General features: G+C 41.2%; 1 pseudogene across 1 annotated transcript in view; it reads left to right on the forward strand.

Moving 5' to 3' along the window:
- LOC110534872 (putative ATP-dependent RNA helicase DDX10) overlaps positions 1–27,998 on the forward strand; it is a 110,530-nt pseudogene that overhangs the window by 38,648 nt on the left and 43,884 nt on the right. Inside the window, exons 12-15 of the transcript XR_016484021.1 lie at positions 1,448–1,536; positions 5,891–6,232; positions 20,936–21,055; positions 21,437–21,607. The product of XR_016484021.1 is annotated as a putative ATP-dependent RNA helicase DDX10 (transcript). The remainder of the gene's footprint in view (positions 1–1,447; positions 1,537–5,890; positions 6,233–20,935; positions 21,056–21,436; positions 21,608–27,998) is intronic.

The following is a 27,998-nucleotide window of genomic DNA, read 5'->3' on the forward strand; positions in this document are numbered from 1 at the left end:
CTTAGACAAGATATGTTTAAGTGAATAAGCCTATAGCCATGGCGCATAGCCAGGTAACATTCAGTAGGCCAACTCTTTTCTGTAGGCCAACTCATGTTTCTTTAGACCTGCCTAAAAAACTTGAGCAGGCGCACACCCAGAATTGTTTTGTGTGTGGAGGTGCTGCTTAACGGCGAATAAACTATCAAAATAATATAATAATATATAATCTCCCAGTAATTTATTGGGTATTTACCAACGTTTCGGCATCACTGGGCCTTCTTCAGGCACCCTGAAGACCTTAGACCTGCCTAAAATAAATCATGGATTTATTGTGAAGGTGTATATTCAATTGATTTATTCAACTTTTTAAAATGATGTTCCAAAGGCACACATCAGTGGCCTGTATGCGTGGAGGCCTGGAGATGCTAAACATGTTAAATTGATGGTCATTTACCGTGAGACCGACAGTCTTTTGCTTGACAATAACCGGCTGACAATTTTAATGACCGCCACGCCCTACACCCATGCAGTGGCTTTTATATCCATTTGCGGAGGGAGCAAGTTCACTGAGCGGAGGGGTAGGGAATTGGAATGCAGCCCTTGTTCCTACTTCAAAACAAACACCTTGGCTGGTGGTTGTTAATGTTGTCATTGGACAGTTAGGGGGGGACCGTTACTAATTTCCGTCATCCCCACTATATTATCCCCCTTCAGTCTCCTTTGGCGTCTGTGACACTGAGGCGGGCAATGGAGAGGATAGTTGACCTTTTGATGTTCCCACTCTCTCCTGCAGAGTTGCCTGGCACAGAGGGCTGTGTTGCCATCAATTACAGTGCTACAAATGGACTTAGCGGGATAGCTTTTTCAAAGAAGATTATAGTGCTAAGTCCATGTTTTGAAAGAGTGAGCGCAGAGGGTCAGTGTCCTAGAGGGGGCGGTGAGGGCAGGGGGTTGAGATGAATCAGCACACAAGTCAGTAGCCTTCCAGGGCAAGAGTTGTTCATTTCACCTATAGTGCTTACACCCATAAAATAGAGATTTGGCACCTGCATTTACATTCTCCATTGTTTACATTTTTAACTAAATGACTAAAATGCGATGGAAAATCGAAATAGCCTCTTATGCACCAACAGTGTGTTTTTGGCTTTGTCACTAACAACCTCACCTTCTAGATGGTACGATCTGTTATTTCCTTTGAACTCAAAACAATGTGATTTTACACCATTTTGTGAGGCATCAGGTTGTTTCATCTTCAGCCTCTAATCATAATTTGAGACTGGCTTCACATTTCTCTTAAGGAGAGAGCCCACTCAAAGAGAAAAGAGGGGCCCTTATCACCATCTTGCACCACCCAGTGTGATTCATCGCCTCCCTCGGCTGGCTGTTATTGTTAGAGAAGATGGCTGGTGTCAATATATCGCTCACCTTTCCATCTCCCTCTCTCTCGCTTTCTTTCTCTGTGTAGTGTTTTGTCTCCTACCTGCGCTCCGTCTCCCTCATGAAGAACAAAGAAGTCTTTGATGTGTTCCAGCTCAAGCTCCAGGAGTACGCAGCGTGAGTAAGATGGAAACGGGCCATTTTGTCGACCGGTGCAGGAGCATTTTCTTCATATGTTGTAATTGTTCACATCTTCCCAGTTCCCAATACTGACAGACTGTAAGCCAGGCCACAATATGCCTGTTATTTGTGCATGTGATGGTACTCAGACAGTACATCATTATGTAGGGTGTCCGCTAGGGCTGTGGAGGTCATGAAATTTCGTCAGCTGGTGATTGTCAAGCAAATAACTGCCAGTCTCACGTTAATTGACCGTTAAATAATATAAACACATTTACCATCTCTTGGCTTCCACGCGTAGCCTACGAGCCACTGATGAAGACCTTTGGGACATCTACATTTTAATAAGTCTAGTAAATCAATTTAATATAACCTACACCATCATAATAAATCAATTCATTATTTTAGACCGGTCTAAAGAAACATGATATGAAGAAAATGTAGTATATTTCAGATGAACACAATAGCATATTCTGAGTTGCCCTGATCTGGCTATGCCATATGGCTGTGGGCTGGCTACATTAGTTCATTTAGCAGACATGATTTGCTTAGAATTCTGTGGCATTATTTTATAGTATGAAGAATACATAGCTGAATAAAATAGAAAGGATGTTTCTCCAAATGATTTCTGAGGGAGTGCGCACATGCGGCTATTCTGTGTTCAGAGATTAACAAAGAAACAGGTCCTCCTATATGCTTAATTTAGTTATTTATGCAACTTTAGTTGTGATACAAATGTTGGGCTGTACAGTGCATTCAGAAAGTATTTAGACCCCTTGACTTTTTACACATTTTGTTACGTTACAGCCTTATTCTAAAATGTGATTATTTTTTTATCAATCTACACACAATACCCCATAATGACAAAGTGAAACAGGTTTTTAGAAATGTTGGTACATTTATTAACAATAAAAAATGGGTACCTTATTTATGTAAGTATTCAGACCCTTTGCTTTGAGACTCAAAGTTGAGCTCTGGTGCGTCCTTTTTCCATTGATCATCCTTGAGATGTTTCTACAACTTGATTGGAGTCCACCGGTGGTAGATTCAATTGATTGGACATGATTTGGAAAGGCACACACCTGTCTAAGGTCCCACAGTTGACAGTGCATGTCATAGCGAAAACCATGCCATGAGGTTGAAGGAATTGTCCGTAGTGCTCCGAGACAGGATTGTGTCGAGGCACACATCTGAGGAAGGGTGCCAAAACATTTCTGCAGCATTTAAGGTCCCCAAGAACACCATGGTCTCCATCATTCTTAAATGGATGAAGTTTGTAACCATTGAGACTCTTCCTAGAGCTGGCCGCCCGGCCAAACTGAGCAATTGAGGGAGATGGGCCTTGGTTAGGGAGGTGACCAAGAACCTGATGGTCACTCTGACAGAGCTCTAGTTTCTCTGTGGAGATGGGAGAACCTTTGTCAGAACAGAAATTACAAGATTATGTTCTAATACTGGTATGGCGTCAAATGGTGGAACAGAATAGGGGGTTCTTAGAACACTTTCATCTGTGTGTGTTGAGGATGGGCCTCAGATTTAATGCTGACAGAAGCTTTACTATGTCTTTGGGTGATAAGCCTAACAATCCCATAGCATGAGTTAATGTTTCTGTACTGGGGTACCAGGGGGAGATGGCTCCAGGATTGAGTTGGGGGCCAGACTCTGGTTTCTAGAATAGAATAATTCCACGACATCTTCCAGAAGGACAACCATCTCTGCAGCACTCCACCAATCAGGCCTTTTATGGTAGTGGCCAGAATGAAGCCACTTCTCAGTAAAAGGCACATGACAGCCCACTTGGACTGATAAAACCAAGATTGAACTCTTTTGCCTGAGTGACAAGCGTAAAATCTGGAGGAAACCTGGAACCATCCCTACGGTGAAGCTTGAAGGCAGCATCATGCTGTGGGGGATGTTTTTCAGTGGCAGGGACTGATAAACTAGTCAGGATTGAGTGAAAGATGAACGGAATCTGCCCCAGAGCGCTCAGGACCTCCGACTGGGGTGAAGGTTCACCTTCCAACAGGACAATGACCCTAAGCACACAACCAAGACAACACAGGAGTGGCTTTGGGACAAGTCTCTGAATGTCCTTGAGAGGCCCAGCCAGAGCCAGACTTGAACACAATCGAACATCCCTGGAGATACCTGAAAGTAGCTGTGCAACCACGCTCCCCATCCAACTTGACAGAGCTTGAGAGGATCTGCAGAGAAGAATGGGAGGAACTCCCCAAATACAGGTGTGGCAAGCTGGAAGCGTCATTCCCAAGAAGACTCAAGGCTGTAATCACTGCCAAAGGTGCTTCAACAAAGTACTGAGTAAAGGGTCTGAATACTTATGTAAATGTAATTGTTTTTTTTTGTTGCAAATGTAGAAAAAAAAACTATGCTTTGTCATTAGGGGGTATTGTGGGTAGATTGAGGAAGAAAAACAATTCATCCATTTTAGAACAAAATTTGGACAATGTCAAGAGGTCTGAATACTTTCTGAATGCCATGTATGTTTGGATTTTTTATACATTCTAAGGCTGCACGACTAATGATTTGAAATAGTTGCATGAAAGGCATGAGCTCTGCTTTGTTTCTTGCACAGAATGCACACACTTCATCAGTCTCTTATTCACAACTTGACAAGCCCTTAGTGTGGCCACTGCTCCCTAAAAAAAATCCATGCCCTTTGCTACCATTGGCTGCAATGATAATAATTATAAATCCCTTCTCTATACTGCATGTTCCAAAGCACCTTACATGGCTCTCTCAGATATCTAATTTCATATTAGCCAATGCCCATCACGTGATCTTGTTTTCTCACAGGCTTTTATCTCAGCTCCGGAATAGGCTACAAGTGAAGACCCAATTGCGCGTGTCCTTTTCGAATTCGGATGCGCAAATGACAGATTTTAGAACTGTCTACGTTTACTTTTCGTTAGCCAACAAGATGAGTAGACCTGACGAACAGCAAAAGCACTGGCCTATGTCAATCTACTATCCCCTATAGTACAAAAGTTGACCTATTCTATTGGTCTTCTGTTTGAGGAAATAAATAAATATTCCAACCCGTCTGGGACAGTTGTGGGATGCAATAGATCCCAAATGTAATACAACAACTCACATCATAAAACATTTTAAAAGCAATGAGGCTGATGCAGCAGATCAGAAAGTTTAGCTTACAATATATATAAACTATTCAGCCATTTCCTCACATTATAACCGCAGCAATGCACACACTGCATTCCTTGTGCATTCCTTGTGTTACAAAATACATTTTACCAAGGCAAATTTGAGTCTTCATGTTCTGAATCATACATGTGGTGGAGGTCTTAAAAGTTGTTTCTGCGGATTACAAAAAGCTAAATTAGCATGACACAAGCCAAATTAAATGCTTTGAAAATATGACGCTCGCAGTACGCCCAGTGCTCTGTTAACATGTCAAAGAGACGCTTGTTTTCCTGAGAAATATTTTAAAAAGAACAGGAATTTCGTATTAATATGAAAAACATGTACTAAAATATGTAAATACTACATGTTATGTCTAAAAATCACTGTCTTGCCTCTTATGTCCTCCGGATTGGAGAAGATGACGATTTTAAATGGTGCACCTGTCAGGTAGCCTTAATTCTCGCACAGCATCCAGCCTAGCTGACGCGATGCTATAGACAAGTAAAAGTTGTAGCACTAATATTTCATTGGGGTATAAACATAGTCACCTATAGGTGTGGTACCCTTAATTGCTATTAATGATTTTAAGAAACATGGGCTGGATTAAATTTAATGGTCAATGGTAATTTACCATTTAATGGTAAATTGTCTTGGTCTGCCCTGAAATATATGCAGTTGGTTACTTCATGCAGTAGATATTTCTATGTCCTGCTACTGTGATATTCTATAAAACGTTCCATTCATATTTTTTCTCTGACCTCTATTGATTTAGTCACCCAAGTAATTTTTATGAGGGTAAAAACTCTTCTGAAAGGATTATGATAGAGACATGAGGTTTGGACCATTGGTTTTCTTAGAGGATTAACTACACAATTATCAGATTTTACCCATTGGTCAAAATATGCATTTATGATTGGAAACCCTACATTATGCACACTGTTCTTTACAGAGCATACATAAAACAAAGATTATATGATCTGGGGCTTCATTAGAAGAAGCTGTGTCATCCCCCCTCATACTAGCTTAGCTTGAGCTGAATTGGCCATCACTAGCTATTTTAAGCCTTTTTGGACCATGACATGATGAAATCATCGTCAATCATTATCACCTATCAATAGCAATTATGACTAAATCCCTAAATTAACCAAACGTTTCAGAAAATGTGTCTTCTCCCTTGTGGCACTCTTGATAGTTCTCTGGGCCTCGCTGTTGCTCCACTGGTGTGTTTTCTCAACAAAGCCCAAAAGCAGAGAGCAGACCCTGGGCAGAATAGCGGGCAGGGAAAGGTGGCCGAGTCTGAAGAGGAGGACGAGAAAGAACTGAAGAGCTTCAAGGCTCAGCTCAGAGGAGAAGGGCCCAGTCCCAAAGCTCGGAGGAGGAGGTGGTTGCGGGTGCGGAAAAGTTACAGCTTGGGCCTAAGTGTCTCTTCTTTGGTCCAGATGAAGAGGAGGATAAAGATCTGAGGGACTAGGACCTGCTGACAGTGAAAAGAAAAGATGTCTTCAGTCTGGAGGAGGTAGACCAGGATGATGAGGTGAGGTGGTCTGGGCTGTTGTGGTGCCAGTTTTTTGGATTAAGAAACCAGTGTTTCTTAATCCTGGGGCCGCAAAGGGGTGCACCTTTTTGCCTTAGCACTATACACCTGATTCCACTAATCAACTCATCAAACTTTTAATTTGTGGAATCAGGTGTGTAGTGAGTGCTAGGGCAAAAACTAAAATGTGCATCCCTTTGGATCCCCAGAACCATGATTAAGAAAAAATATTACTCCCGTTGCATTTAAGTTACTGAACATGTTATACATGACACAATTACTTCATGTTATTCTCCACAGCGACATGTAATAGCTTACAGTAAGAAAAAAACTAAAAGTTTATTAGGAAAATGGTGCGAAAGGTAAGAAAATTGTTCCGAACAATTTAGCTAAAATGACCAGTTGTGGAAACCCAAATGGCTATAGTATATACAGTACATTTCCTTCAAAAAATATACACACTACTTGGCTTTTTCCCTTATTTTGCTGTTTTACATAGTGGGATTAAAATGTATATAATAAATAACTACTGTTTACACAAAAGGGAAGAAAAAGTCAAACCTTTGTTAAAAAATACTTTTTTAAATGTATGAAAAGTAAATCACTATCTTGATTTATACAAGTATTCAACCCCCTGAGTCAGTACAGTTGAATTCGGAAGTTTACATACACTTAGGTTGGAGTCATTAAAACTTGTTTTTCAACCACTCCACACGTTTCTTGGCAAGTCGGTTATGAAATCTACTTTGTGCATGACATTTCTCTAACAATTGTTTACAGACAGATTATTTCACTTATAATTCACTGTATCACAATTCCAGTGGGTCAGAAGTTTACATACACTTGACTGTGCCTTTAAACAGCTTGGAGAATTCCAGAAAATTATGTCATGGCTTTAGAAGCTTCTGATAGGCTAATTGACATAATTTGAGTCAATTGGAGGTATACCTGTGGATGTATTTCAAGGCCTACCTTCAAACTCATTGCCTCTTTGCTTGACATCATGGGAAAATCCAAAGAAATCAGCTAAGACAAACAATTGTAGACCTCCACAAGTCTGGTTCATCCTTGGGAGCAATTTCCAAATGCCTGAAGGTACCACGTTCATCTGTACAAACAATAGTACGCAAGTATAAACACCCTGGGACCACACAGCGGTCATACCGCTCAGGAAGGAGATACATTCTGTCTCCTAGAGATGAGTGTACTTTGGTGCAAAAAGTGCAAATCAATCCCAGAACAACATCAAAGGATCTTGTGAAGATGCTGGAGGAAACGGGTACAAAAGTATCTATATCCACAGTAAAATGAGTCCTATATCAACATAACCTGAAAGGCCTCTCAGCAAGGAAGAAGTCACTGCTCCAAAACCGTCATAAAAAAGCCAGACTACGGTTTGCAACTGCACATGGGGACAAAGATCATACTTTTTCTTTTTTTAAGTGTCCTCTGGTCTGATGAAACAAAAATAGAACTGTTTGGAAATATTGACCATCGTTATGTTTGGAGGAAAAAGGGGGAGGCTTGCAAGCCGAAGAACACCATCCCAATCGTGAAGCACGGGGGTGGCAGCATCATGTTGTGGGGGTGCTATGCTGCAGGAGGGACCGGTGCACTTCACAAAATAGATGGCATTGTGAGGAAGGAAAATTATGTAGATATGTTGAAGCAACATCTCAAGATGTATTGACCCACTGGGAATGTGATGAAAGAAATAAAAGATGAAATGAATCATTCTCTATTATTATTCTGACATTTCACGTTCTTAAAATAAAGTGGTGATCCCAACTGACCTAAGACTTGGATTAAATGTCAGGAATTGTGCAAAACTGAGTTTAACTGTATTTGGCTAAGGTGTATGTAAACTTCCGACTTCAACTGTACGTGTTTAAATCACCTTTGGCAAAGATTACAGCTGAGAGTCTTTCTGGGTAAATCAGTAAAATTGTGAAACACCTGGATTGTGCAACATTTGCCTTATTATTATTATTATTATTTTTAAATTCTTCAAGCTCTGTCGTCTTGGTTGCTGATCATTGCAAAACAACAATTTTCAGGTCTGGCCATATATTTTCAAGCAGTTTTAGTCAAAACTGTAACTAGGCCACTCATGAACATTCACAGTCTTCTTGGTAAGCATCTCCAGTGTAGATTTGGTGTAGACTGAACCATGTTTTCCTCTAGGATTTTTGTCTGCACTTAGTTCTATTATGATTATTTTTGTTTATTCTGTTAAACTCCCCAATTCTTAATGATTACAAGCATACCCATAACACGATGCAGACACCACCATGCTTGAAAATATGGAGAGTTGTACTCAGTAATATGTTGGGGAAAATCCAGTAAAACACAACACTGTATTCAGGACAAAACATGTATTGCTTTGCCAAATGTTTTGCAGTATTACTTTAGTGCCTTGTTGCAAACAGGATGCATGTATTTTATTCTGTGCAGGCTTCCTCCTTTTCACTCTGTCAATTTAGGATAGTATTGTGGAATATCTACATTGTTGTTGATCCATCCTCAGTTTTCCATCCTCAGTATTTCCTTTTGAGATAAAATTTTAAGGCAGCAAAATGTGAACTTTGCGAGGGTTTGTGGACTTTCACCTGTGACGAGCTAGGTGCGCTTTTTTTTTGCATGCGTCTGTAGTCTCCAGTTTGACAAGCGGTTCAATTATTGCCCATCTCCAACCATCTGCTTTCTACGGAGTTGCCAACTTGCAGTGCCGTTGTTTCATAGGCGATGCCCTGAGTCATTGGCGCTTGGTGTGCTTCAGCCTGGCTTTGCCTTGCATTTCTGTAGAGTTCTGTTGTTTATTAAACTTCCATCAAAGTTAGGTACAACATGTTCCAGAAGGCTTAATGACTCCAGTCTACACACACCTGGCAGTGGATGGATACGAGTTAATGTCAGATTTCATTTTGGCCAGATGGTTCCTCTCTGCTGGAGAGAGAACCGGTAAATCACTGTTTGCGCTGAGTACCCACCTACAGGTATGTCCCTTAGCAGGGGATGTAGATGCTGAAGTGGTGACCTCATCACAGTAATCACTCTGGTTTGAGTGATGAGCTTATAACATAATTAAATGGCTGAGACTAAACTGTCTGTTAAGTGAGGTGTAGGCAGCTACAGCTCTTAAAGCCCTACACAAGTACACACTTGTGTGACTCAGCTTATTACCTTTTTGCCCCTTTCTCAGGAATTGGAGTGGGCTGATTGAAATGCTCAGTTTTTCCTGGAGGAAAATGGTTTGTTCCAAGCTATTTGTTGCTTATATTTAGAGTTACTGTGCACCTTGAGGCAAACCATTTGGGCTAGCTCCCATGTGAAGTTGGGAATATAACATCCTGGTTTTCCCGCAAAAAAATGACAGCCGTACGATAGAAACAGTTTGGAGAAGAAGAATGTTTGAATAGAGGTCAGGGTGAGTTTAGCCATCTCCGGCTATCTCTTTCATTGACTCCTCTGCAGTGGGATAATAATATGCTGTAGGTGGCAGAGTCACAGCTGCTGTAGTGTGCCTTCAGCTAGAGTGGGAGGCTGCGGAGTGGTGCTTTTCTTGTCAGACATGATTCACTGTCTTCAAATGGGGGAGGAAGATTTTATTTTTTGCTCTTCATCACTATAGATTCAGTGAAATAATCTAGATAAATGTGGCTATCTACAGTCTCATGAGAGGACCGGGGTCAGATAAGGGTCTTTTAGGGCCATTGTATATGAAATCATTAAAATGAACATGTCTTTGTTTGCCTAGGGGAGAAATGGTTTATAATATAGAGGAATTTCTTAACTTATTCAGGTCAACTTTCAACAGTTATAATGAGTACCCCCAAAAAACTTGCTAACTGTCAGTTTACACCGACTCCTAGAGAAGCTTTTTCTCCCTGAAATACCTGTCGACTCTTCAGACCATATACTTCACCTCCAGCATGTGACAATAATTAGGCTGATTTGTGACACTGTCACTATGCCTGGGGATGCTTTCATCTCCTCTATCGAGATCCGGGTGACTTCACCCGTCACCCCAATTTTTCAATACAGCTGGCAGGGTCTGTTCAGCTCAATTGCCTCTGAAATTGTCACAGTACCAGGAGAAACAGAAAGCCCTCAACATTTCTACTGTCGCTGGCCTTATCCTGCCACTGAGGGGCTTAGAAGCTCCTTCAGATAGTGTTTCAAGAATTATGGGTGGTATTGACGTTGTGGGTGGTATTGATGTTTTAAAATATCAATCATGTCATTGATCATGTCATGTTTGACTGCTGTCTTCTGGTACAAGGTATCGAGCATATTCATACCATTCTACTAATTTCATGGTTTAACCAAAAACGTTAGGGTCAATCAGGGTTTTTGTATACTCCATCATTGGATAACGTAAAATAAACTAATTATTTTCTTCACACGTGGATGCCATCATTTATTTTTGGTCTTTGAGGTGGTGATAGCCTAACATAATAACACATCCTTCATTGTGTCCTTTTAAATGTAGGTTTGTGAGTATGAGATTGATTGAGGCAATCTTGTGAGAGCAGCCCCCTCAGCCTGCAATAACAATCTCAGGGAAGGACATAAGTCCGTTGACAGTCCTCTTTGTCAAATGACACCTTTCATTGGGAACGAACCGCATGGCAATTCCATTATGCTAATTGCATCCTTGTCGTCCTCTCACACCCTTACTTTGAGAAGAAACCGTCTCCTGCCAAACCCAAATACCCTTGGACATCGTGTTGTAGGTCTCTCCCAAATTGAGAAGGTTTAGGCCTAGCCTTATCATAGAGATGGTATTCTATAGGCTTATATAGTATTTTTATTTTATTTATTTATTAAACAAAATGTTAAAGTAAAAAAATATTTCAAAAAGGAACTGATATTCACAAATAAACACAATGCAAGACAAAAAAAAACATCAGTCATACAACACATGCAGGCCTCCTGAGCGGCACAGCGGTCTAAAGCACTGCATTGCATTGCTAGAGACTTCACTACAGACCCTGGCTCGTTCCCAGGCTGTGTCACAACCTGCCGTAATCAAATCAAATTTGTGCTGTCACATGCTCTGAATAAAACAGGTGTAGACCTTAAGAGTGAAATACTTACTTAGAAGCCCTTAACCAACAATGCAGTTTTAAGAAAAATAAGTGTTACATAGATAAGTAAAAAATAATAATAACCTAGTTACAGAGCAGCAGTAAAATAACAGTAGCAAGGGGCTACGATGTGCGGGGGCTACCGGTACAGAGTCGATGTGCGGGGGCTACCGGTACAGAGTCGATGTGCGGGGGCTACCGGTACAGAGTCGATGTGCGGGGGCTACCGGTACAGAGTCGATGTGCGGGGGCTACCGGTACAGAGTCGATGTGCGGGGGCTACCGGTACAGAGTCGATGTGCGGGGGCTACCGGTACAGAGTCGATGTGCGGGGGCTACCGGTACAGAGTCGATGTGCGGGGGCTACCGGTACAGAGTCGATGTGCGGGGGCTACCGGTACAGAGTCGATGTGCGGGGGCACCGGTACAGAGTCGATACAGAGTCGATGTGCGGGGGCACCGGTACAGAGTCGATGTGCGGGGGCACCGGTTAGTAGAGGTATTATGTACATGTAGGTAGAGTTAAAGTGACTGCATAGATAATAACTAGAGTAGCAGCAGGGTAAAAGAGTGGGTGAGTGGGGTGGGGGGACAACAATGCAAATAGTCTGAGTAGCCATTTGATTAGCTATTCAGGAGTCTTATTGCTTGAGGGTAGAAGCTGTTTAGAAACCTTTTTTTTCCTCGACTTGGCACTCCGGTATCGCTTGCCGTGCGGTAGCAGAGAGAACAGGACAGATCGGGAGTCCCATAGGGCGGCGCACAATTAGCCCAGCGTCGTCCGTGTTAGGGGAGGGTTTGGCCGGGGGAGGTTGGCCGTCATTGTAAATAAGAATTTGTTATTTTTATGACTTGCCTAGTTAAATAAAAATAACATGGAAGCACTTGTTCACAATCAGATCAAGTAACATTTGATTTGTCACAGGCTTCAAGACTAACAGTGAAATGCTTACTTATGGGTCCATTTCCAACAATGCAGAGTTAAAGATAAGATCAATTAAATAAAAATGTAAATATTGTCACGATGACTAAAAACAAACTGAATTACAAATAATAAAACAAATACTAAAAATAACATACAATACAGTGCATTGGGAAAGTATTCATACCCCTTGACATTTTCCACATTTTTTTTTTACGTTACATCCTTTCCCCCTCATAAATCTACAAAAAAAATACCCAATAATGACAAAGCAAAAACAGGTTTTGAGAAATGTTTGCTAATGTATTAAAAATAAACTGACATCACATTTACATAAGTCATCAGAACCTTTACTCAGTACTTTGTTGAAGCACCTTTAGCAGCGGTTACAGCCTTGAGTCTTCTTGGGTAGGATGCTACAAGCTTGGCCACCCTGTATTTTGGGAGTTTCTCCCATTTACCCTTTGCAGATCCTCTCAAGCTCTGTCAGGTTGGATGGGGAGTGTCGCTGCACAGCTATTTTCAGGTCTCTCCAGAGATGTTTGATCGTGTTCAAGTCTGGGCTCTGGCTGGTCCACTCAAGGACATTGAGACTTGTCCCGAAGCCACTCCTGCGTTGTCTTGGCTGTGTGCTTAGGGTCGTTGTCCTGTTGTCAGGTGAACCTTCGCCGAAGCACTCTGGAGCAGGTTTTCATCAAGGATCTTTCTGTACTCTGCTCCGTTCATCTTTCCCTTGATCCTGACTAGTCTCCCAGTCCCATCGCTGAAAATATCCCCACCGCATGATGCTGCCACCACCATGCTTCACTATGGGGATGGTGCCAGGTTTCCTCCAAACTTCGCACTTGGCATTCAGGCCAAAGAGTTCAATCTTGGTTTCAGCAGACCAGAGAATCTTTTTCTCATGGTCTGAGAGTCCTTTATGTGCCTGGCTGTCATGTGCCTTTTACTGAGGAGTGGCTTCCGTCTGGCCTCTCTACCATAAAGTCCTGAATGGTGGAGTACTGCAGCGATGGTTGTCCTTCTGGAAGGTTCTCCCATCTCCACAGAGGAACTCTGCAGCTCTGTCTTAGTGACCATCGGTTTCTTGGTCACCTCCCTGACCAAGGCCCTTCTCCCCCGATTGCTCAGTTTGGCCAGGTGGCCAGTTCTAGGAAGAGTCTTGGTGGTTCCAAACATCTTCCGTTTAAGAATGATGGAGGCTACTGTGTTCTTAGGGACCTTTGATACTTCAGAAATGTTTTGGGTTCAGCTGTAGAACTTTTTGAGGGTCTGAGGGCCCATGCCAAATCTTTTCAGCCTCTTGAGGGGGAAGAGGAATTGTCGTGCCGACTGTTTGGTGTGTTTGGACTAGGGTTGGGCGATATCCAGATTTCCAGACCTTGATACCAGTGGCGGTCAGTGACATTTAAGATGAAGGAAGACACAAATGTATTTTATGAGTTTGGCCTTAATTCTGTTACAGCATATTGGATGACTGTCATTCATATTACATTCTCCCAGTTCCGCTACACACAGCCTATGTCGTTGTCACCATATTAGCTAAAGTAAAGTAACGTCATAGTCAACATAGCTAATAGAAGGAACGAGTTAGTAAAACCGCTACAATCATGTAGTACAGTGTAGTAAGCAGTTTATCAGTTACACCAGTGGGCCCCGGTGGCAATACTTTTTGTAAAACCAGAAGCTTACCTTGACTTGGAAGAGTTCCCGTGTTGGATAGCCATAGCCAGCTAACTAACATAGCATCCCTCTGTTTGAGCCTGGTGTTTGAGTAGGCTAAACTAAGTAGCTGCATTTGTGAAAGTGAGAGAAAAAATTGAATATAGCAAGCTCTCTCTGTTTTTGAATACATTAACTTGTTCAAAACTGTTAACTCGGTGAGAAAGACAATAGTTTAACACACCACATTTTATGCACTGCAGTGTTACCTAACTGTAGCTTTTGCTTTCACTACTAGATTCAATATCTGATCCTTTGATTGGGTGGACAACATGTCAGTTCGTGCTGCAAGAGCTCCGATAAGGTGGAGGATGTCCTCCGGAAGTTGTCATAATTAATGTGTATGTCTATGGAAGGGGGTGAGAACCAATATTCCCAAAGGACGACGGAAGCTAGCTGTCCTCCGGCTAAACCATGGTGTTACCCTACAGTGCTGTTGAGGCTACTGTAGACCTTAATTGCAAAAGTGTTTTAATAAATTATTTGGTAAAATGTGAATATGTTTTATCTAAAAATAATAACTTTTTTAATGTTTCACTATTTTTATGAAATTCACAGAGTAGGATGGTCCTCCACTGCTTCATACTGTGCCTGTGCCATCTTGGGATATACAGTGCCTTGCGAAAGTATTCGGCCCCCTTGAACTTTGCGACCTTTTGCCACATTTCAGGCTTCAAACATAAAGATATAAAACTGTATTTTTTTGTGAAGAATCAACAACAAGTGGGACACAAGTGGAAGTGGAATGACATTTATTGGATATTTCAAACTTTTTTAACAAATCAAAAACTGAAAAATTGGGCGTGCAAAATTATTCAGCCCCTTTACTTTCAGTGCAGCAAACTCTCTCCAGAAGTTCAGTGAGGATCTCTGAATGATCCAATGTTGACCTAAATGACTAATGATGATAAATACAATCCACCTGTGTGTAATCAAGTTTCCGTATAAATGCACCTGCACTGTGATAGTCTCAGAGGTCCGTTAAAAGCGCAGAGAGCATCATGAAGAACAAGGAACACACCAGGCAGGTCCGAGATACTGTTGTGAAGAAGTTTAAAGCCGGATTTGGATACAAAAAGATTTCCCAAGCTTTAAACATCCCAAGGAGCACTGTGCAAGCGATAATATTGAAATGGAAGGAGTATCAGACCACTGCAAATCTACCAAGACCTGGCCGTCCCTCTAAACTTTCAGCTCATACAAGGAGAAGACTGATCAGAGATGCAGCCAAGAGGCCCATGATCACTCTGGATGAACTGCAGAGATCTACAGCTGAGGTGGGAGACTCTGTCCATAGGACAACAATCAGTTGTATATTGCACAAATATGGCCTTTATGGAAGAGTGGCAAGAAGAAAGCCATTTCTTAAAAATATCCATAAAAAGTGTTGTTTAAAGTTTGCCACAAGCCACCTGGGAGACACACCAAACATGTGGAAGAAGGTGCTCTGGTCAGATGAAACCAAAATTGAACTTTTTGGCAACAATGCAAAACGTTATGTTTGGCGTAAAAGCAACACAGCTGAACACACCATCCCCACTGTCAAACATGGTGGTGGCAGCATCATGGTTTGGGCCTGCTTTTCTTCAGCAGGGACAGGGAAGATGGTTAAAATTGATGGGAAGATGGATGGAGCCAAATACAGGACCATTCTGGAAGAAACCCTGATGGAGTCTGCAAAAGACCTGAGACTGGGACGGAGATTTGTCTTCCAACAAGACAATGATCCAAAACATAAAGCAAAATCTACAATGGAATGGTTCAAAAATAAACATATCCAGGTGTTAGAATGGCCAAGTCAAAGTCCAGACCTGAATCCAATCGAGAATCTGTGGAAAGAACTGAAAACTGCTGTTCACAAATGCTCTCCATCCAACCTCACTGAGCTCGAGCTGTTTTGCAAGGAGGAATGGGAAAAAATGTCAGTCTCTCGATGTGCAAAACTGATAGAGACATACCCCAAGCGACTTACAGCTGTAATCGCAGCAAAAGGTGGCGCTACAAAGTATTAACTTAAGGGGGCTGAATAATTTTGCACGCCCAATTTTTCAGTTTTTGATTTGTTAAAAAAGTTTGAAATATCCAATAAATGTCGTTCCACTTCATGATTGTGTCCCACTTGTTGTTGATTCTTCACAAAAAAATACAGTTTTATATCTTTATGTTTGAAGCCTGAAATGTGGCAAAAGGTTGCAAAGTTCAAGGGGGCCGAATACTTTCGCAAGGCACTGTATGTGATTACCGGTAGTGCACACAGTTCGTGGAAAAATATTTTCAAATGAAAAAATAAGCCCCAAAGACGTAAATTACCAGAATGCTAACAAGTACTAAGGAATCCCCATAGCAGATGATAGGTAAATGCTAACAAGTACTAAGGAATCCCCATAGCAGATGATAGGTAAATGCTAACAAGTACTAAGGAATCCCCATAGCAGATGATAGGTAAATGCTAACAAGTACTAAGGAATCCCCATAGCAGATGATAGGTAAATGCTTACAGACACATGTAAATATTTACTTCTAAGACAGATAATCTATTGCACCTTGCCTATGCCGCTCGGCCATCGCTCATCCATATACTTATATGTACATATTCTCATTCACCCCTTTAGATTTGTTTTTATTAGGTAGTTGTTGGGGAATTGTTAGATTATTTGTTAGATATTCCTACACTGTCGGAACTAGAAGCACAAGCATTTCGCTACACTCGCATTAATATCTGCTTATCATGTGTATGTGACCAATAACATTTGATTAGATTTGATACCATATTGTGGTATACTGTATGGAAGTGCACACAAGGGGCGCTAATTCAAAATAATTTATATTTAATATTTTGGGGGATTTCACCAAACAATTTAGGCTGTAACCAAGAAGCTTGATCTTGACATCTGTCCACTTTGCTATCAAATTAGCAAACCAAATGCATGTCTGGAGCCCTGAGCTGGATATAATTTGTTTGACATCTTAGATTTCAAAATACCCCGGTATACGGTAAAACATGATTATTGTTTACCTGGGGTAATGTTTGTGGTGGTTAATTTCTGTATTACAAAATGAGGAGAGAGACAAAGTTAACACACCAGTCAAACTACATCTTTAATAATAAGAGCTTTGCAATAGCAATGACTTTCAATGATGTGCCATTTCTAATGATCCATTGAAAGTGACAACACAAAAGTACAAAGATCTTTTATAGCCAAGATACACCCCTCGCAACCTACACGACGAACAACAGATACATAGAATGGTCACAAGGTTAAGATTTGTATGAAAGGTATCTATAATACATAGCAGACAGCAACTGTTGTGTCAACAGTTTTCATTGTAAAGACCAGTGTCTGGTCCTCCTACTCCAAACTGGAACCGTCTCACCCTGGTACGGTATAGCACAAAAATATTACCTCATGTTATCTGGAATGCTCTTTAGGTTTTATCACCTAAAGACATCGTAAATCTCCTCCGTCAGTGCTATCTCATAAAGGCCCTCCTTAGTAAAACACACACACAATAGTTAACAGAATACTCTATTCTGTCGAATAAAACAACCATTATAATACAATACAAGCATTATAACATAATCTTGCAATTTCCACATGTTTCTATCCATATTAATTTTCTCTGGTTCACTTACTATTGGTAAAATGGCCTTAGGAAATTGTTTCTATTCTCCTTTTAACTTTTGTTTTCCGATTGATACCGTTTGTGATCAAATGTTTTAAAGACTGAGTTAATTCCAGACGGGTACATTGTTACGCTACCATCTGGGGTTCTCTCTTCTCTTTTTTCAGTCTATTGGTGTTTTTTCAAAAGTTATAGAGTTGTTGATGTAACTTAATAAGTATTTGCTTTAAATGCCTGGTGTATGCTCTGTTTTGTTTCCCAAGCAAGTGCTTTAGAGAATTATTACTGTCAATCTGGCATTTAGCTAATGTGATGAAACAGTTTGACACTGAGCCTCAGGACTTTTCTTCTCAGTCGAGTTAGTTAATTTCTCTCTTCCTCTTCTTTACGTTATAATTATTAAGAGCGAAAAGAAAGAATGCTCAAACTCTGACCATAAAGACTCACCTTTTGCATAATGCTAAGTCCTCTGAGGATGTGTTGACTCCCCCATTCCCCCCTATTGACAGTTGTGTTTGGTCTGGCCCATTTATTGAAGGATTGATTGTTTCATTGATTGACTGAGCATCTGATTCTCACTCTAATCCATTAATTGTCCCTCAGCCATTCATTTCAGGACCGGCATGAATGTCAGCACCGGTGTTGAGGAATGCTCCTCAACGCACAACTGTCTAGTGATGGAACAAGCAATAAATCACCTCCAAGATTTTACTTACCCTCTACTATGATGTGTCTAATCATCACATTTCATTATGAGTACATTCTTGTTTTAACCTGAATCCATATTGAAGTTTGTTTGCTGTCCTTGCCTAACTAAAAGTGCTAAATACATTTAAAAAATGCTTATAACGATATCTTAACTATAAGAATTTGTTTCAATGTCCCTCCCATTCAAAAAGCCAACCTGCCAGGTACCAAACCTTGAGAACATTTGAACTCGCAAGAAAAGAGCAACATGCACTGGAATACTGGGCTTTTGCTTACTCCAAAGGTGAAGTAGAGCACGTGGCCTTAAATCGGGATCAAACATTTCTCACAGTCCTTTTTTTCCTAAGCTGATGAAATAAAGAAGGGGGGTAAGATTTGACTTTGTGGCTCCTATCTCCTTATCTTTTCAAATGCATACAGAAAGCCATGCCCCTTTGTGGAAACCGCTGATATTGGATTTCTAATCAAATTGGTTTTTCCTCTTTTCGACAGGGCCCATAATTTTGCCATAGAAATGCAGTGCAATAACTTCACACCCAAAGAGATTGAATTGACTCATTGAGAATAGCGGCGAGCCTGCGCCTCCAGTGGGAAAGAGCTTATTAAAACAGGGTGGGCTAGGTAATTCCTAACTCCACCTCCCAATTTAGATTCTCAGTGGGGAGATAGAAACTGGGGCAGGAGGGGGAGTAACATTTACTGATTCGTTTTGACAAGAGAGTTGGGACAGAGCGGAGCTGTTGTTGTCATGTATCACTAATTATGTGCTCACCTCACTAGGTTTATGAAGTGAGTTTTGCCACAGGTTGTTTCATTTGCTGACGGAATTAATCAAATGCCCCCCCCCCACACACACACACAGAGACGTCCTTGCCCCTGCCTCACATTCTTGTATTGCTCCGGTAGCCTGCTAGTGTCCATTGTTGTGCAGAGCAGTTCATTTTGTTCCTTAATGTATTCCGACTGGTTGCTGTGGCTTTGAATAGGGCTCTCAAAATGTATGGCACTAACTTCTATTGGCTGAGTCTATGTTTGTCAGCAGAACAAACTGTATCGAAATGCAATGGAAGTTTTTCTCTCAATTTTTCTGAGATTACCTTTAATACATGTATAGTGAGAGAATTAACAATTATTTCTTGGTTTGGGGTGAAATTGAATATCTTTCAGTATGACAACATTCCCAGTATGATGGCCATTATTTCATATTTATGCCACATCCTTTTGAATCACATTTTTCTCTCTATCAAATGCTCACATCGGTTATTTCTAATTGAAGATGGTGATCAATGTCCCCAAGGGAGGGATGACTTCAGTTATTAAACCATAAAATGCACAACCTTGCCAATTGAGACCAAATACGTCAATATATGGTTGAGCGAGCACACCGACATAAATTGTGTAGTGGGTCATTCTGATGTGAAAACATAATCAGGCATGCAGTATTTATTAGGGCTGGGAATTGCCAAGTACCCCACGATACAATATTATCAAGATAGTTAAGTGCCGATAATGTGATTTTATTCGATTCGATGTTCCGAACATATTGTTCACCATATGTCTGCTGCAGGGGGAAAAGAGAGTCATGAGAAAACAAAGAGCTGAAAACAAATTGGCTCCCTATTTAAAAAGATGGAGAACAAGCTAGGAAAGAAACATACTGGCCTTTTGGTGCAGGTAACTAGCCAACTAGCTCAAAAATATAGAGATATTGTCGATCTGATAAATCGTCAAAAACAATATCCCCATATGTAACTATATATACTTTTTGTCTCGTCACTAATATTATGCCTCCTTCCAAGTGCCGACTCAGCAGTCTACTGCTCGTTAAACTTAAGTCATATTCCAAGGGCTTGTTTTATTAACACCCTAGGCAAGAGCGCTCTCTCTATCACTCTGGATACGAGAGAATATATGCTGGAATGTGCCAAGGAAAGTTGGTTTACCCTCTGCTTTGACTACAACAACAAAATGGGTTGTTTGCACTGAATAATCCCTAGGGAATAATCACTGTTGCGGAACAGCAATTCAGGAGTGAAAGATTCCCTTAATTTATGTTATGTCTAGTGTCCTTGTCAACTGCTTAACCAGAGATGATCTGTTATCTGGGCAAACATTGGAATGTTGTTTGATGTTGCAGCACTGTAAAGCCTGCAGGTTGGATTTGGCCCAGATCCTAATTAGAGGAGCAATGGAAAATTCATACATTTCTTGAATCAATGTTCCAGAATGTAGAGGTTTTATTTTAACTATAGTGTACCACTGACCTTAGTCTTGATTTCTACCTCAGAGGACAGGCCAGCTGCCCTGTAAGTAAATAGTTTTGACACAATTTGATAATTCTATTCTTTACTACCAAAATAAATGGCAAAACCTCCCTCTGTCAGGGGCTGGGAATTGTTAATTTGCAGAAGCAATCAATGAGTGGACAGTATTGGTGGTTCTCTGTGAATTTGTCTTTGTCAGCATTCCTGAGTCTCCAGTCTGCTGACCTACTGTCTAGCTACCTCTAGCCGAGATCTGCAGGGACAGACTGTTTCAACATGATCAATGTTATGAGGTGTTACATTGGCAGTGAAATTGTGTTAGGTTGATATGTACATATATGCAGTGTTCTGATCATTTCCCCTCTCATCACAGAAAAGCGACAGCAACACCATGAAGAATACTGAAAAAGAGACAAAGTTCAAAGAGGCCAAGAAAGTTCTGAAGAGAAACTTCCAAGTCAACACCAAATGAGTCTTCACGGAAGAGGGACAGGTCTGTACAAAAATGTTTCTTCCTGACAACAAATTTTTCTTTTGAGTCAGATCCAATAATAACTCGTTTTGGTGGCTTCAGGCTAAGCTAAATGAGAAGACCACTTATTGTCAAAACCAGTTTGTTTACCTCACTAACAGCCTTTTCACTCAGAGAAAATTAGATGGCACGTGATGTTTTGTGTATTGATGCTCAGCCAGCTGAAAATTCAATTAAGGACACTAAATAGTGTGTGTGTGTGTGTGTGTGTGTACTCGCATTTGTGTGTGGGTAAACGTGTTTGTGTGTGTGCATGTGTTGATTCCCATCCAGCTGAAAATTAGATGGCAAAGTTGCAGTGTTGTAATTTAACTGTGTGATGATCAATGCCCCTCTCTCCAGATGGTGCAGCAGTGGCCACCACTCCAGAGGACGGCTGTGCCAGCCACAGAGGGGGAGGAGGATGATGGCACAACTGGCATTAATGTGGAGGAGGCCAGAGAGAGGCTGCGCCGAGAGGACCTGGAGTTTGACAAGCTGGAGCACAGACGTAAAGTCAAAGAGAAACACAGGGTAAGACTGTAGTACATCTGTCAAGTTAAACAAACTCACAGGTTAAGACTGCAGCACAGCTGTAAAGATCAGTCAAAAACACACAACGTTGAGCAGAAAAAGCAGGCAGAAAAAACACAGGGTAAGACAGTACACTACACTGCGACCAGAAACAATTCACCCGGATAATAATAGTTGTAATTATGACTTCGCTGTGCCATAGAGAATAAGCTGATTGGTGACCATTATGCTTGCATCATTACTACAGAGAAAACATTATTTTCTTTCGCAGATTTGCAATACTGCATTTTACATTCATAAACCATGTTGCGGGCCTTTCTAAAACTACTCGCAAGCTAACAACCTGGTAACCACAGATAATGGTACAATCATTAATACCTTGAATATTTTTTTCTTCCATTGGGCTCTTCCATTTCTTTGTGTGCTCCTTATAAAAAATGGCAGTGTAGAACCCTGCTGTAGTGCAGTCACATCGTAAAACAGTAGCTCCACTAGCCCATAGAGCAGCTTCAGGGTGCAGAGAGAGCGTTTTATCCTAATGGTTATCTGCAGATAGGTACAGGAGATACATGCTGCTAACAGACTGCACAAATAAATAAATACAAGTATTGAAAATGAAGTACGAACCGCATAATAATAACATGCATGACTTAATGTTTTCCTGAATTGTAACTGCTGCAAGGTCCCTTAAGGTACCTCAACCTGGTTGGATGTTTAGATGTATCACTGTCAATGGAGCCAGTTAAAGGCTTTAACTTAATCTCCCCACTCTGCACCCAGCAGGTATGGAAAATAAATGTCACAGCTGTGACACGTGCACACTCACTCACACATACGCACAGACACAAATCCACACACATTCAAAGACGCATACAAACTCATAGACGCACACATTCTCACACACACGCCCGCCTGCCAGCCCGGAGGTTATTACCTCAGTGATTGAGGAGAGGCATGGGCCAGATGGGGTTCTGGAATGACTTGAAGCAGCTGTTGTAGCTGTACGATATCAATGGAAACCAGATGAAAGCGATAGCAAGGCCAAGCGTTCAATAAGCTTCAAAATGTGCTCTGCACATTAAATTCAATAACCCCTCAGATAGGGGGATTTAATAGTTATCAGCCTCTAGGTGGTCTTTATGGGCCTTGTATTGGGCTTATACAGTGGGGTCTGAAATGATTGACACCCTTGATAAAAATGACTATAAAATAAATAACAAAAATACTAAGCTATATTGTTTGTTTAAAAAAAAAAAAGTAGGAAATTATTTTATACTAATACAATTGCTTAGAAAAAATAGATTTTGATGAAAGGTGCAATGTGCAGATATTGCTCCCTAATTTCCTGCTTGCTAAAATTGTAATAGTTTGCCTAATTTCAGATTGTGACACCGAAGGGATGGTGCCAGGTTTCTTGCAGACGTGACGTATTTGCATTTAGGCCAACGAGTTCAATCTCGATTTCCATCAGACCACAGAATCTTGTTTCTCATGGTTATGGTCTTTAGGTGCCTTTTTGGCAAACTCCAAGCGGGCTGTCATGTGCCTTTTACTGAGGAATGGCTTCTGTCTGGCCACTACCATAAAGGCCTGATTGGTGGAGTGCTGCAGAGATGGTTATCCTTCTGGAAGGTTCTCCCATCGCCACAGAGGAACTCTAGAGCTCTGTCAGAGTGACCATTAGATTCTTGGTCATCTCCCTGACCAAGGCCCTTCTCCGATTGCTCAGTTTGGCCGGGCGGCCAGCCAGCTCTAGGAAGAGTCTTGGTGTTTCCAAACATCTTCCATTAAGGAATGATGGAGGCCACTGTGTTCTTGGGGACCTTCACTGCAGACATTTTTTGGTACCCTGCTCTACGGACAATTCCTTCACCTCATGGCTTGGTTTTTGCTCTAACATGCTCTGTCAACTGTGGGACCTTATATAGGCAGGTGTGTACCTTTCCAAATCATGTCCAATCAATTGAATTTACCACTGGTGGACTCCAATCAAGTTGTAGAAACATCTCAAGGATGATCAATGCACCTGAGCTCAATTTCGAGTCTCATATCAAAGGGGCTGAATACTTCTGTAAACACGTTTTTTTATTTTTTATTTAATACATTTGCAAAAATTTCAAGACCTGTTTTTGCTCTGTCATTATGTGGTATTGTGTATAGATTGCGGAGTAAAAAAAATATTTCATCAATTTTAGAATAAGGCTGTAACGTAACAAAATGTGGAAAAAGTCGAGGGCTCTGAATACTTTCTGAAGGCACTGTATTTTTGTCTGTGTTTATGGACTGCCCTCTTCAATTCATACCACATGTTTTCAATGGGGTTCAAGTCTGGAGACTGAGATGGCTATTGTGAAATTTCGAGGCAAATATAACTATTTCTTTGTGGATTTTGATGTGTGCTTGGGGTCATTGTCTTGCTGGAAGATCCACTTAGCCTCCTAGCAGAGGCAATCAGATTTTTGGCTAAAATATCCTGGCACTGGGTAAAGTTTATGATACTGTAGACCTTAACTAGAGCCCCAGGAGTAGTGGAACAAAATAGCCCCATCACAACAAAGATCCAGCACCATATTTTATGGGGTCATTTTCTGTTCATGGATTCTCATTTTGATGCGTATGTCAACCAACAAATGTAAACGCCTGGAGTTGGCTAAACAGCATTGCCACTTGGATTGGAACTGGTGCTTTGGTCAGATGACATGAAAATAGAGCTGTTTGGCATTAAAATTATAATGCATGAGCAGAAAAGAAAAGAACCCCATACCTACTGTAAAATATTGTGGTGAATATCAAGGAAATGGAAGAATTCTGTATGGAGGAATGGTCTAAGATCCCTCCCAATGTTGTTCTCCAACTCGTATAACATTTTAGAAAAAGGCTCAGTGCTGTTATCCTTGCTAGGTGAGGTATTGAAAACAGGTTTGTCAATCATTTTTTATATTTTTATTTGAGAAATTGTATTAGTATGAAACAATATATTTTCCCAGATTTTTGGAGTATACAATATAGCTCAGTATTTTAATTGATTTGATAGTCATATTTCTCAATCTTTATCAAAGTAGTCAATAATTTCAGAGCCCACTGTATATGCCAAAAAACATGAAGGATCGATAATTGATATCGATTTGGCCATTTTAGCCTTGATGAATAACGTGTCAAAATCTAAGTGATTTCTAAACAGTTTCCAATGTGTCTAAACACAGTAGTGTTGTTTCAAAAGCCTCAGTGGTACTGCAGTATAAGCTGTAACATTTGTGCTAGTATAGTACTAGGGCATAAACTCTATTTGAATACGAGTGTTCTAGATTTGCCCAGAGGAGAAGTCAAAGCCTGTCCTGCTGCACCCGTCCCTCCCACTCACTCCAGGTTATATTTATAAGCCGAGATATATCGCAGGTTGGAACTCAAATGAAAATAACTGACATAGCTGAGTCTGGCACACAGCTTGGGAGCCCGCAGGCAGACGGCGGGAGATTGGGCTGGGGAGTTCAGTTAATATTTTCAAGTGTGAGCTTCGTTTCTCTCCACTAAAAGTCCTAAAATAACTGCAGAAAGTTTGCTCAGCTTATCTAACTGCTGAATTATGTTTCTCCCCATGCTCGTTGCTATCTTATTTAGCTTTTATGAAGTGATTATCTTATTACTTGATTGGAGGCAGTAATGACTGGCCTTTGGAAGGCAGGTGTGTTGTGGTGAATATTGATGAGGTTAAACATTGCACAATGTGTAGAAAACTTGTATCGGATGGAATGGAGTCAATTTAGCAGAGTAGTCTATGTCATGTTTGGGGGGAAGACTCTACGCTATACAATTACCTTTTAACTCATGATTACTGCAAGCTAAATACCCTACTAGTGTTTCACTTTAGTGGTATAGGTTACAGTACATCAAAACCTATATCTGTTTTTTAGACCTAGGAAATGCTTTTAAGTTGCAATTGTCTAGACAATTAAGTTGTGCCTCAGGTACTCCCCCGCACGTCTACTAGGCTTACCTGTTGTGTTTAAAACCTTGTCCCTTTCATTTGTCATGCTTGCCGAGCATTGCCAAGAAGGGGTGATGTGATGACGGCTGATGTGTAAAGGAGAAAACAGACGCTTTAAAATTCCATTTTCATTTCTGTGCAGCGAGCTGCCTCTGACAATCTGAGATGTGGGCCCAGAAATCAATTAGCAACATGCTCCAGCACATGAATCATTCCTGACTGGCTTGCTGGCTGGTGTTCTAAATATCCCCCCTCACGTAGCTACCACTCTGTTTCTGGCTGTTCCGCTAGGGCCCCACTCAAACGCTGTTGTCATCTTTTGACTTCAGTGACAAGGAGATCATTCTAATTCCAAGCTCTAACTTAACTTTTTGGCCCATACTTCTACAGTAGAGAGACAACTCACCTCTCTGGACCACTGTAGCTACTGTAACTGCACACAGCATGCTGACAGAGTGACAGGAGGCATACTGACAACTAGATGGGCAGGCAGTTACTAGTCTGGTGGCCGTGGCCCATGTTAATGGAGGGCAGCTCAGTGGGGAAATGGTATTACTCTCCCCAGACCATCTTAATGGATCCCTAACTTATTGGTTAGTCATGACTCCCTCTGGTGTTCTCTCTCCTACTCCCTTTCTTATGCTCTTGCTATCTCTCACCCTCTCCCGCTCTCTCTTTCCCTCAACCCTTTTCTGCACCGTTTGGAGGCCGGGCCAGGGTAGAAATCCATATTTTGATTCGGTCACGGCTAGGGTTGCACATTTTGTGGAATATTCAGAGGTGGAACTTTCCATGGGAATTAACGGGAAAATATGGGAATTAACGTAAATATATGAATATTAATACCATTTAAATGTAGATGATTTTTGCATTGAATATATTTACCATATCATATGGAGACAGAAATATAAACCTTTTACCTTATCATAAGTAAACATAATTGCAAATAATGAAATCCTTCCAATAGACAGTTGCGCTCTGAATCGGTTGCTGTTGGTAGGATTTTGAGGATGATTGAGGCAACCGGGGAAAGAGCCTCAGATCCACAATGTCCCTTCCACCAGGTGGCTGATGAGATATGTTGGCACGACTGCCATATTGCATCTTCATCCCAAAGCCCTTGCTTGGAAGTGTACTTCGCCAGACTGCCAAGAACCTTGCTCTCATCCAGGCCAAGGTTGCGAGACACGGTAGTGATGACACCATAGGCCTTGTTGATCTCTGCACCAGACAGGATGTTCTTGCCAGCATACTTGGGGTCCAACACGCTGTATTTGCTTCAGGCAGAAGTCTTCACGCTTTTTGAATATATTTCAGAACTGCAGTTTCCTCTGCTTGGAGCAACAGTGAAGTGGGCAGGACAGTACAGATTTCTTGTCTTACATCTGCAAGCAGAGTCTGACTATCAGACAGGATGGCATTGTCTCCATCAATCCATGCAATGGCTACTGCTATAGGTTTCAGGAGTTTCAGGCTGATTACCACTCTCTCCCAAAATACAGTTGGAAGTTTACATACACTTAGGTTGGAGTCATTAAAGCTAGTTTTTAAACCACTCCACAAATTTCTTGTCCACAAACTATAGTTTTGGCAAGAGACAGATTATTTCACTTATAATTCACTGTATCACAATTCTATTAGGTCAGAAGTTTACATACACTAAGTTAACTGTGCCTTTAAACAGCTTGGAAAATTCCAGAAAATAATCTCATGGCTTTAGAAGCTTCTGATAGGCTAATTGACATAATTTGAATCAATTGGAGGTGTACCTGTGGATGTATTTCAAGGCCTACCTTCAAACTCAGTGCCTCTTTGCTTGACATCATGGGAAAATCATAAGAAATCAGCCAAGACCTCAGAAATAGAAATCGTCCTTGGGAGCAATTTCCAAATGCCTGAAGGTACCACGTTCATCTGTACAAACAATAATACGCAAGTATAAACACCATGGGACCACGCAGCCATCATACCGCTCAGGAAGGAGACGCGTTCTGTCTCCTAGAGATGAACATACTTTGGTGAGAAAACTGCAAATCAACCCCAGAACAACAGCAAATGACTTTGTGAAGATGCTGGAGGAAACAGGTACAAGAGTATCTATATCCACAGTAAAACGAGTCCTATCTCGGCATAACCTGAAAGGCCACTCAGCAAGGAAGAAGCCACTGCTCCAAAACCACTATAGAAAAAGCCAGACTACGGTTTGCAACTGCACATGGGGACAAAGATCGTACCTTTTGGAGAAATGTCCTCTGGTCTGATGAAACATGAAGTGAAGCACGGTTGTGGCTGCATAATGTTGTGGGGGTGCTTTGCTGCAGGAGGGACTGGTGCACTTCACAAAATAGATGGCATCATGACGAGAAATTAAGTAGATATATTGAAGAAACATCTCAAGACATCAGT

Source organism: Oncorhynchus mykiss, chromosome 10 (genome assembly GCF_057628025.1).
Source record: "Oncorhynchus mykiss isolate SJ-2025 chromosome 10, ASM5762802v1, whole genome shotgun sequence".
In the NCBI taxonomy this organism is placed as follows: Eukaryota; Metazoa; Chordata; class Actinopteri; order Salmoniformes; family Salmonidae; genus Oncorhynchus; species Oncorhynchus mykiss.